Source organism: Crocuta crocuta, unplaced genomic scaffold (assembly GCF_008692635.1).
Source record: "Crocuta crocuta isolate KB4526 unplaced genomic scaffold, BGI_CrCroc_1.0 scaffold77, whole genome shotgun sequence".
NCBI lineage: Eukaryota > Metazoa > Chordata > Mammalia > Carnivora > Hyaenidae > Crocuta > Crocuta crocuta.
The window spans coordinates 2,260,919-2,271,416 of NW_027532172.1; positions in this window are offsets into that span (position 1 = coordinate 2,260,919).

Genomic DNA, 10,498 nt, shown 5'->3' on the forward strand with positions numbered 1-10,498 from the left:
GGATCAGGCTGGGGCTGCACCGTCAGGCTGGACTCTGCCGAGGGGGAGTGCCAGCCTTTTCCTTCCTACATCGGCTATTGCTACGTGCGTGCACGCGCACATATGTTAAGCAGAGGAAAGCAGTATAAAATTCAGTTTTTAAACATGTCTTAGGCACAGTAACTACGTTATATCTCAATCTCCCCTGTGCCCTTGGAGGAAGGCAGCATGATTATCATCCTTCCTGTTGTACAGACCAGGAAACTGAGGCTCAGAGAGATGCAGCTACCTGTCCAAAGTCACACAGCCAGTGGGAGGAGCTGAGATTTGAACCTGAGCTGTCTGGGTCCAGAGTCTTTGCTTACAATCACTTGCTGCTGTCTTTCATCTCATGAGCATTCATAGTCTGAAACACCATAAAACTGGAGTTTAACAAAGCATATCTCTGGGTGGAGGAACAGAAAAGCAACTTCTCTGCTTTTGGCTATTCTGCATTTTCTAAATCGTCTGCAGTAGATGAGAAGTGTTGCGTACTAAGAAAAAGAAAGGCTTTAAAATATTGAGGGTTCTTGTTGGGGGAAATGATAGGTAATTTCTGTTTACTTTTTCCTTCTGCTTATCTCGTCGGTTGCTTTTTCTCCAGCGGAGTCACATTACTTGGATAACAACAACAAAAATAATAAGCCCATTTTTCAAATGCTGGAAGGCAGGGCCTGAAAATACCAACAGAGATTATCGCTCTGTGCTGAGCGATTATGGGAGAGGTTGTGACTTTTTCCGTTTGTTTTCTTTTCTGCCTCTTTGATTCTCCATCAGGAAATTACCCAACGTTTTTAAAATTAGGGGGAAATGATCGTGTAAAGTCCTGGGGGTGGGGCAGCTCCCCGGGGTGCACCCTCTCGCAGGGACTGGTTGGGTGGGTGGGTCTCGGCCCCTGTGCCCGGTTTGAGCTCCCGAGGGCTGATGGGTGCAGGCAGGGGTCACGGGCTCTGCATTTCTTGGAGGTGCCAGCACTGTGGATCTATGAGCAGGAATGCCCCCTTGGGGGCTCCGTAAATGGAGATCAGACTTTGTCACCACCCCCTCCCTGTGTTGGGGTGACGATGACAGAAGAGGCATCAGCTCAGGCAGCGGTCAGAGTTGCCCTCCCCTGCAGCCCAGGGTTCCGATCGAAAGTCAAGAGACTTCCTGAGCAGCTGTTTTTGCCTCTGACAACGAGAGGCTGACATGCGGCCAGCATGCAGTTGGTGTCCTATTATTGCTCTCAAGAAGCATAGAGAGGATGCCCGCTCCCCACTGCAGAGTAAGGATCCTGGTCAGAGAAAGTTTCTCCCTTGCAGGACGTTGAAGTGGAAACTGGTCTCGGGATGGAGCAGAGGGGGCAGATCTTGAGGAAGACCTGTCTGCAGAAGCTGCTTCCCCTCTGCCACCTGAGGGACGTCCCCGGCCTCTGGGTGTCCACCTGTGCATGGTTTCTCACGTGTGCTCCATGTTCCTGCACTCGTTCTTGCAGATTCCCTCTGCCAGGGTCGCCCCCATCACCTTGCCACCTGCTGAACTCCTATTCATCCTTTAATACCCAGTGCCGTTTTCCTAGGAAGCTTTCTCTAACCCCCGGCGGGGCCCAGCCCTCACTCTGGGGTCCCCCAGCCTCGATTTCTCCCTTCAGCCTGGCCCTGGCCCTGTGGGGCTGGGAGTGCCTGGGTTTGGCTCTGCATTTCAGCCAGCGTGGGTATCTTCAGGACGGAGGCCTTCCCTGGGTCCAGAATCACTGGGCCCTGGAGCCGAGCACAGAGCAGAGGCGTCCATAATAGTTGTAAACATATGATGCACCAGCTCCTGGACCTGCCTTCTTTTTCTGCAAAGAAGTCATCTGTTTCCAGGCTCAACGTGGAGCACTGGCGGCCCCTAATTTTGTAGCCAAAGGGGAAGATTTGAAGGGAAATCAGCCTGCAGGTCCCCCGCGGAGCTGGCTCTTGGGGACAGCCACAGGGGGAGGCCAGATGGCCCGTGGCATCAAATACTCCTGACGCTGTCATCCTGTGAGAGGCAGCTGAAGTTTTGGCTCAGCAACACACAGCTCTCGGTGAGATTTCTAGTACTGGGAGAAACCGGAAGCAGGACCCAGACCCCACCCCAAAGGCCTGGTGAAGTGAGGCCACATGACAGCGACAGGGCAGGAAGAGAGCGGGAATCAAAACAGTCCTCACACGTGGGACACCATGCCCGCCCCAGCAACTCCACAGAAACGGGACACAGATGGCCCAACAGCACCACTGCTAGTCACCCTGACCAGAATCCACCCAAAAGGCACCTCCGCGGGAGGATGGAGATACTGTGCTGGACGCAGTCTGTGGAATAGTATACGGTCAAGAAAAAGAGTCATGGCCCAGCCCACCCCCACGGGGAAGGACCTCAGGGTCATTATGCTGGAGAGCTGCTCTCACCTCTGTGTGACTCTACCCCAGGCCAAACTACTAAATCAGTCCACGTGCTACACCGCCTTAACAGAAGGATGAAAATCACACGATCATCACAATCGATGCGGAAAAAGCATTTGACAAAATCCAATGCCCGTTCATGGGAAAAAATATTCAACAAGGAAGCGAAGTGCGCTTCCACAGAATGATGAAGCCATAAAGAAAAAGTCATAGCTGACATTATACTCAGGGGTGAAAGATGGAAAGCTCTTCCTGTAAGATCAGGAATAAGACGACTGTCTTAATCCATTCAGGCTGCTATAAAAAAGTGCCACATAGACTAGGTGGCTTATAAAAAACCAGAGATTTATTTCTCATGGTTCTGGAGGCTGGAATTCTGAGATCAGGGTGCCAGCATGGTCAGGTTCTGGTGATAACCCTCTTCTGGGCTGCACACGGCCATCTTTTTTTTTTTTTTAATTTTTTAAATGTTTTATTTATTTCTAGGAGAGAGAGACAGCGTGAGCAGGGGAGGGTCAGAGAGAGAGGGAGTCACAGACTGAAACAGGCTCCAGGCTCTGAGCTGGCAGTCAGCACAGAGCCCGACGCAGGGCCCAAACCCACGAACCGTGAGATCATGACCTAAGCGGAAGTCGGACGCCTAACCGACTAACCCACCCAGGCGCCCCTGCACATGGCCATGTTATGGTTATATCGTCACGCAGCAAAAATAAGGCAAGGGGATTCTCTGGGGGTTCTTTGATAAGGACACTGAGCCCACTCATGAGGGAACCACCCTTCATGATCTCATCACTCCTCAAAGCCCCCAGTTTCTCCTACAACCCCATTGTGGGTGAGGATTTCAACATATGAATTTTGAGGGGGCATATTCAATATAGGACAAGATTCCCCACTTTCCGTGATTCTATTCAGCTTAGTTCTAGAAATCCTCTTCAGAGCCAGGAGGCAAGAAAAAGAAATAAAAGGCATCCAACTTGGAAAAGAAGGAGGAAAATTATCTCTGTTCACAGATGACATGCTCTTAATGTAGAAACTCCTCAAGATTTCACCATAAAAAACCTGGGAGAGCATTCAGCAAAGTGGCACGATACAAAATCAACATGTAGCAATCAGTTTCACTTCTGTACACTAACAATGACATTTCAGAAAGGAAATTAATTCTCTTTATAATAGCATCAAAAGAATCAAATACTTAGCAATGGACTTAACCAAGGAGGGGAAAGACTGTACACCGAAAATTACAAAATGTTGCTGAGAGAAATTTTAAAAGACATAAATAGATAGAAGACCTCCCAAGTTCATAGGCTGGAAATTGTTAAGATGATAATATTACCCAAAGGGATCTACAGATTCAAGGCCACCCTGTCAAAATCACAATGACATTTATTTTGCAGAAATTAAAAAAAATATTCTAAAATTCATATGGGGGGGCGCCTGGGTGGCTCACTAGTTACACATCTGATTTCAGCTCACAATTTGTGAGTTGGAGTCCCATATTGGGTAAATTCGAGTCCTGATTGGGGTGATTATGAGCCCCATTTTGGGTAAAACATGAGTCCTGCTTTGGGTGAGCCCCATTTCTCTCTCTCTCTGCCTCTTGCTCACTTGTGCCCCCCATCTTTCAAATAAATAAACAAACAAATACATACATACATACATAAAATTCATATGGGGCCCTGCATGCCCAAAACACTCTCAAAAAGAAGAACAAAGTTGGAGGACTCAAATTTCCTGATTTCAAAACTTACTACAAAGCTATAGTCATCAAAACAGTATGGTACTGATGTAAGAACAAACATGTAGACCAGTAGAATAGAATAGAGAGCCCAGAAATAAACCCTCAAATATACACTCAAATGATTTTTGGTAGAGATGCCAAAAACATTCAGTTTAGAAGAGTCTTTTCAGCAAATGGTGCTGGGAAAACTGGGTCTCCACATGCAAAAAAGAAAAAGATGAAATTGAACCCTTACCGCACACTACGTCCAAAAATTAATGCACAATGAAAATAAATTAACTCAAAATGAATCAGAGACTTAAACATAAGAGCTATAAAGAAGAAAACATAGGGCAAAGGCTTCACAACTTTGGATTTGGCAATGGTTCATTGGAGATGACACCAGTATATATATATATTGGAATTTATCAAATTCAAATTCAAATAATTTATCAAAACTAAGAACTGTTGGGGCGCCTGGGTGGCTCAGTCGGTTGAGCATCTGACTTGGGCTCAGGTCATGATCTCGCGATCAGTGGGTTTGAGCCCCATGTCGGACTCTGTACTGACAGCTCAGAGCCTGGAGCCTGTTTCGGATTCTGTGTCTCCCTCTCTCTCTGACCCTCCCCTGCTCACACTGTCTCTCTCTCTCTCTCTCTCACAAATAAATAAAACATTAAAAAAAAACAACAACAACTAAGAACTCTTGTGCATCAAAGGAAACAATCAAGGGGCGCCTGGGTGGCTCAGTCGGTTGAGCATCTGACTTGGGCTCAGGTCATGATCTCGCGATCAGTGGGTTTGAGCCCCATGTCGGACTCTGTACTGACAGCTCAGAGCCTGGAGCCTGTTTCGGATTCTGTGTCTCCCTCTCTCTCTGACCCTCCCTGGCTCATGCTCTGTCCCAAAAATAAATAAATGTTAAAAAATTAAAAAAAAAAAAAAGGAAACAGTCAAGAGTAAAAAGGCAACCCACAGAATGAGAGACAATATTTGCAATGTATATATCTGATAAGGGATTAATATCCAGAAAATATAAGAACTCAACAGGAGAAAGACAGAAGGCCCGATTTTTATATGGGCAAAGATTTTGAATAGACATTTTTCTCAAAGGAGACACACAAATGGCCAATAAGCACATGAAAAGATGCTCAACATCATTAGTTATCAGGGAAATGCAAATCAAAACCACAGTGTGATACCACTTTCACACTCATTAGGATGGTTATAATAAAACCAAAGGGAAAGCAACAAGTGTTGGTGAGGATGTGGAGAAATCGGATCCCTGTGTCCTGCTGGTGGGAATGTGAAATGTACAATGATGGAGCTGTCTGGTGGTTACTGGAAATCTTAAGCACAGAATCACCACATGATCTGGAAACTCCACTTCTGGGTGTGGAGAAGAACTGACGACAGGGACTTAAAGAGATATTTGTACACTGGGGTTTATGGCAGCATTATTTACAATAGGCAAAACATGAAAGCAACCCACGAGTCCATTTATGGATGAATGGAAGTTTTAATTCAGGGGGCGCCTGCCTGGGTGGCTCAGTTGGTTGTGTCCAACCTCAGCTCAGGTCATGATCTGGCAGTCTGTGAGTTCGAGCCCCGCGTCGGGCTCTGTGCTGGTGGCGCACAGCCTGCTTGGGATTTTCTCACTCCCTCTGTCTCTGCCCCTCCCCTGACTGTACTCTCTCTCTCTCTCAAAATAATCAAACTTAAAAAAAATCAGTACAACCTCTTGTAAGAAGCTGTGGTTTTCCAATTCTTCTCAGTCGTACAGAGCAACTGAACGCCAAAAATTAGCATTCCTGAGAGGGACTGAATTCTCTAGATGCATCCCGATGATTCTCCTTCACCCATGTGGGACTTTGAGCTTTTTCACATTCTTTAGGGGAGAGTCGACAAATCGCAAAAAAACTGGAGAAGGCTCACCAACCCTAGAAGAACCGCAACTGCTCAAAGGATCTGGAAACACCTTGAATCTAGTCCCCACGGCAAAAGGGAAGGACGTGCTTGGCAGCAGCAGGTGAAAGATTTGCACGCTCCAGTCCAAGTATAAATGTAAGAAGGCCTCACAGAAAAAGATGAAGCTGTGTTGCAGGGTAGGGTCCAAGGGGCATCTGCCGCAGACGTTTCAGGGTCAGGTCAAGGGCTTTGTGTGGCCCGTGGGGGTATTTCTGGCACTGTACCCACAGCTCAGAGCTCAAGGTCAAGGGCCTTGTGCAGTCTGAGGGGCGGTATTTCTGGCACTGCACCCACAGCTCAGAGCTCAGAATGATGGTTTAGCAACTCCCATTTGTACATCCTAGGCTGACCCAGTCCACCCCCAGAATCTCTTGAATCGGCCCTGTCTCTGTGCCCACAGCCCGTGGCCCAGGCCTTGCCGTTTCTTGCCTGGACCGGGGCCCTGACCTCCGTTGCCCTCCCTCACCTCAGGGTGCTAACAGATCTATACTAGCCAGGGACAGGTCTTGCGGTAGTTAGTGTATCTAAGTACACCCCTGCCCTGCTCCAATGCCTACTCTGGCTCCCCATTGCCTGAGCTCCTTGGCTGTTCCTGGTGAAATAGCTACTGCCCGGCCCCAGGCACCCCTCATGCCTGCCCTGCTCAGTCTCCTTCTGGCTCCCTCTGCCAAGATGCAGCCAATCACAGACCTCTGTGTTCTCTCCTTTGTGATGGGGCACAACATGGAAGGCTTCATCGTGGAGATGGTATTCTAAGAGAGGTTTATAGGAGTGGGGATGGGGGGCCATACTGATGCTTAAAATTTATGTGCCCGCTTGTTCAGACAATAGTACCAAGTTGTCTGGTCAAACACTAGTCTAGGTGTTACTGTGAAAACATTTTCTAGGTGTAATTAACGTATCTGATGTGTTGACCTTAAGGAAAGGAAGTTATCCTTGGCACTCTGGGTGGGCCTTATCCAATCAGTTGAAGGACTTAAGAACAAAAGCCGAGATTTCCTAGGGAAAAAGGCATTGTCTTCAAGACCGCACCATAGAAATCCCCCGTGTTTCCAGCCTATTGGAAATAGATTTGAGATTTATTAGCCTCCACCATCACATGGGCCAATTCCTTAAAACAAATCTTTTCATAAGTATAATAAACATATATTGTATTGATTCCATTTCTCTGGAGAGCCCTGACTGAGGCAGACACCAAGATGCCTGTCAGTGAGGGAAGTTAGCTTGTTTTTCAGAGACGGGATTCTCTTGACAAAGTGAAAGTGTCCAGAAGCAGACCCCAGCCACTTACCTTGGCCTTTCCCGGCTGGACACAAACCAGCCTCGGATGTTGCCCAAGACACCTGTGGGCCAAGGACACGCATCGGAGGCCTCGGATTTCATAGTCCCAGGCAGAGGCCGCCCCCAAGGTGCTGACCCAGCCCGCCACCCTCGACCAAAATAAACCCAGGGCAAGGTGCTTAGATCAGCCACTCCCCAAGCCCCGTGGCCTGATCTGGGTTGCAGAGCCAGCCATTGCTGGCCCCGTGGAAAGGGCCATCCGTAGCCCCCCAAGGCCTGAGAGGCAGACCACCTCAAAGAACAAAAATTTCATTTTGGAGAGATCCAGGCAAGAGGAAGTGATTACAGCAATTGACAGCGGAAGAACACTTTCTAGTCATGGGGTCCTCAGGTCCCTCCAGGGCGATCCGAGGAATCTAGGACCTGTGTGGTCCCCTTTGCAGGTGAGTTGGGGGAAGGGGGGGCAGATTCCAGCCCACATTCCTGATTTGTAAGCCTGCAGGTTGGATCTGTCATCTACCCAATTTGGGTGGCTACTGACTACGGTTTAACAGGGTTCAGGATAACCAGGAAACATTACATCGATCTCAGTACATATCTGAGAGCAGTGAAAACAGACATCGACAAAAACACCTGGACATACACATTCACAGCAGCCAGAAGGTAGAAGTAACCCAAGCATCCACCAACGGATGAATAGGTGAATGAAATATGGTCCATTCATACAGTATTGATCAGCTGTAAAAGGAACAATACATTGACACGCGCTACGACATGGATGAACCTTGAAAACATCGCACGAAGGGAAAGAAACCAGACACAGGAGGCCACGTGTTGTAGGATCCTATTTATCTGAAATGTCCAGAACAGGCAAATCCACGGAGACAGAAAATAAATTAGTGGTTGCCAGGGGCTGGGGGAGGGATGGGGTGGAGAGTGACTGCTAACGGGGACAGGGTTTATTTGGGGGACAGTCTAGTTTTCTTAAAATTGTGGTGGTGGTTGATCATGTCTGTGAATAGCCTCAAAACCATTGAACTGTATACTTTAATGGATGAATTGAATGGTATGTGAACTGCATCTCAATGAAGCTGTTTTGAAAAACGTTGCTCCAAATCCCTGCATTTATTGAGTATCCACTGTATACCAGGCAGTAAATTGTGTGCTAGAACTGGGCCCCGACAGGGAGAGTCATAGACAGATGACCACAGCGCTAGGGGATTTCCTCTCTTACAGCACAGAGAGGGGAAGGGATGTAGCATTTGTGTGGACGTGTGAAGGATGGATGAGGGCGTGTGTGCGTTGGGTTTTGAAGAATGAATAGGAGTTTGCCAAGTTGAAGGTGGGGGGCTGAGCATGAACTCAACTTTACCAAATCTAATAAACAGAATAAAATAATATGGTTTTAAAAATGAAAATGAAGGGGCCCCTGGGTGGCTCATTCGGTTAAGCGTCCGACTTGGGCTCAGGTCATGATCTCATGGTTCATGAGTTCGAGCCCCACATCGGGCTCTGTGGTATCAGCTCAGAGCCTGGAGCCCTTTGGATTCTGTGTCTCCTTCTCCCTCTGCCTCCCCCCTGCTCACGCTCTGTCTCTCTCTCTCTCAAAAATAAATAAATGATTAAAAAATTTAAAAAAAATGAAAATGAAAATGGGCGTGTCGTCTTTTGTCTACACAAGCTGAAGGAGTCTTTATACTTAGACACTTTGTAGCTCACCCTGCACCACGCCTGGCCCACCCAAGCCAATTCCCTATGATGTCGTTCACGTCCCAGAAAGATAGTGCTGTAGACAGCATTTCAATCTCTTCCTTCATTCGGAATGTGGAGAAATCGGAAATTTTGGGCCACCCACACCCCTCATTGCTGTCTAGGAGGATAAACAGAAGGTCAAAGACCAGAGCTGACCTAGAACCTTCCCCAAGACCCTGCCTCCTCTCAGCTAAGCTAGATCCTTTTTGGCCTCCTTTCTCCTGGTGTGGCCAGTGCATGGCTCTGGCAGGTGGCCATGGAGAATGAGGAGGACGGCCGTTCTGGTCCGAAAATAAATCGTAGCCCTGAATGGGTAAACAAGAAACTAGGGCGGAGGAGGGGGCCGGGGAGGGGCTGAGGGGAAAGAGAGAACTGTGCCTTTCCTCGGAAGATGAATGCAGCCTTCAGAGGCTGGCCTCCCAGTGCTGGGCCGGTGGCCACGTGCTCTGCCTCTGCTGTGCCGCCAGCTGCTCCCAAGAGCCTGACACCCACTGTCCCTTCCCTGCTGAGCCCTGACCCCTGCACCGGACACCTCTTCCCACGTGGACCCCATCGTCGCTCAAAGAAGTCCTTTCCTTGCACTCTTAATGTGGATCTTGTTTTTTGTAACCCCAAGGTGACCTTTGACCGTTTACCGAGTGCAAGATGCTTCCTCGCTATGACCCATTTTACAGCCGAGGAAACTGAGACAGGTGGGGGAAGAGTGAGTATTGGGATTCAATGGTGGAGGACTCCAGGGATTCTCCCCAGACCTGATGATGGCGATTTTGAAGTTGGAGGCATGTGAAAGGGTGACTGTACCAGGACAAAAGTGGCTGGGGTGATGATATCGCAAGGGTGAAGTCCTGGGTTCGGATTCTGGTTCTACCTACTTGCAGGGTTATGTTTCCATTTCTTCTGGGATCAATCAACATCTTAGTACGTTTAGGCTTCTCCCTTTTCAGCTAGGTCACCCAGGCACTGCCAATCAGGCTACTGTGGCCCTTTGGTCACTGTGATTGGCTCAGAGACAGTCTTATGCTCCAGGCTGGGTAGGATGCAATTCTGGTACTTCCATCATAGTTATCAGACAACAGAGCTTTTTAAATGTTCCTTCAATGGATAAGGGTTAATTCAGAGTTTCTGGCTGATGGGAATGAAGCTGACATAGGACAGGAGAGCCAAGAGGTGGAGAAAGATGCTACCATGTGAGGTTGGTTAAGTCCCTTGATCCAGCTGAGCCTGAAGCCATCATTTTCTCTCTCTCTCTCTCTTTTTTTTTAATTTTAACATTTATTTATTTTTGAAAGACAGAGACAAAGAGTGAGCGGGGGCGGGGCAGAGAGAGAGGGAGACACAGAATCTGAAGCAGGCTCCAGGC